A 2083-nucleotide genomic window follows, 5' to 3' on the forward strand; every position below is an offset into this window, starting at 1 on the left:
GTCAGGCACTTGCCTAGCGTATACTATTGTATTTTGTATTTGTATTACTCTTTTTATCACAACAGATTAAATTTTCTCTGTGTGAAATTCGGACTGCTCTCCCGAGGGAGAGCTCGTCGCTACACTACAGCGCCACCCTTTTTTAGTCAGTTTTTTTTTTTTCCTGCATGCAGTTCTTTATTTGTTTTTCCTAGCGAAGTGGATTTTTCTACAGAATTTTGCCAACAACCTTTTTGTTGCCGTGGGTTCTTTTACGTGCGCTAAATGCATGCCGCTGCACACGGGACCTCGGTTTATCGTCTCATCCGAATGACTTGCGTCCAGACCACCACTCAATGTCTGGTGGAGGGGGAGAAAATACTGGCGACTGCCTGTGTGATTCGAACCAGTGCGCTCAGATTCTCTCGCTTCCTAAGCCGTGGACGCGTTACCTCTAGGCCAACACTCCACGCGGCTGTGTCCGAATTTCATACAGAGGAATCTGTTGTGACAATACAATACAATACAATACAATAACTTTTATGTGTTGTGCTATGCTTTGTTGTGAGTGTCGTGTGTGGTGTTTGTGTGGTTTTACGTTGTCTTAACATTGCCGTATTGCTCTTGTTTCGGGTGCCGTGTTTTCCGCGTGATACATGCTGATCCGGCAAGTTAGTGATGCTGTTTCTCACTTTCTGACTGCAGGATTTCCGGCATGCTAGTGTTGATTACTGTGGCTTCATTTCTCAATCAGTCAGAACGAGATTTATAGTCCACTGGAACTGACTGGGACGCAATGGCGACTTCAGTATTGTGGCTACACGGACTATGACTGTATAGTCGATCAGCCACTGAACTGAAACCTGGATTTTATTCAGCAGATGTAGTCACTGATGTCGCGTATTGTGGATCACTGGCTCAGTCACACGCTTTCACGCCATCTCCAACTGAAACTGAAACTGGAAAACCCTTTATAGACTGAGACTGAAAAACTACAAAAAAAGAACCTGACTCAACTTGAACTTCCTGGCGGCTGAATTAACTTCAACCTGTATCACAGATGCGCTTCATGTCAGTCTAGTGTTAATGCAGTTGCCAGTATGTAAACTGGAGAAAAACTTAACATTACAACAACACAAATCAGACAAGATGACACACGTTAACAGCATGAAGTTACAGTCAACCCAGCTTTCGTCCTCATCTAAACAGACTCAAAACCTGAACACTTTTAAATCTCGTCTCAAAACTCACCTTTTCCCTCAGCAATAAGTTCAATTGTGGCAGGTCCACTTCCTTTTCGTTAGGTGTGCTTGACTCTGTGCGTATACATATGTATGTGTACATAACTACATGCATGTATATGAATGTGTATTGTGTGTTTATGTAAGTTTGTGCCTGCCTATGTGTGCGTATGTGTTTGGGTAGCTGTTAGATACACATGTATGTTAAAATGTATGTATGCAGTGTGTGTGTGTGTGTGTGTGTGTGTGTGTGTGTGTGTGTGTGTGTGTGTGTGTGTGTGTGTGTGTGTGTGTGTGTGTGTAGTCACATTTTGGTGTGTGTATGTAACATAGATATAATGTTTTATGTTAACAAAAAGCGTTTTTGTAAAGCACCTAGAGCAGATTTCTAGATAGTGTGCTATATAAGTATCCATTATCATTATTATTACTGACGACAAACACCGTGACCAGAGGCTGATGGTCAGTGTGGCCTTGTCTCCACGACTCATCGGGGCGCGTTGGGCGGTTTGTGTGCATGTCAGAACTCAGCCTTTTCGTTTTACTTACTTATCTGTTCATCTATTTATGTATTCGTCGATTCATTTACTCACTTATCCATTCGATATTTGCTTGCATATTTAAAAAAAAAAAAAAAAAAAAAAAAAAACTTGAAAAGCAGGCGCGCACGAGAGGGTGTGGCGTCATAAGTCAGCATACTTTAGTGACGTTTACGCCTAGTCCCTGAAACGGAAACTGTCAGACGGAACAACCAAGGAGCGTCTTGTGCCAGAGATCGTTATTTCGTTCCGGCACACTGTCAAAGATCTGTCATACTGACAAACAGCACACACAACGCTTTCAGTATCACGATCTAAAATGCA

Source organism: Babylonia areolata, chromosome 1, assembly GCF_041734735.1.
Source record: "Babylonia areolata isolate BAREFJ2019XMU chromosome 1, ASM4173473v1, whole genome shotgun sequence".
Lineage (NCBI taxonomy): Eukaryota > Metazoa > Mollusca > Gastropoda > Neogastropoda > Buccinidae > Babylonia > Babylonia areolata.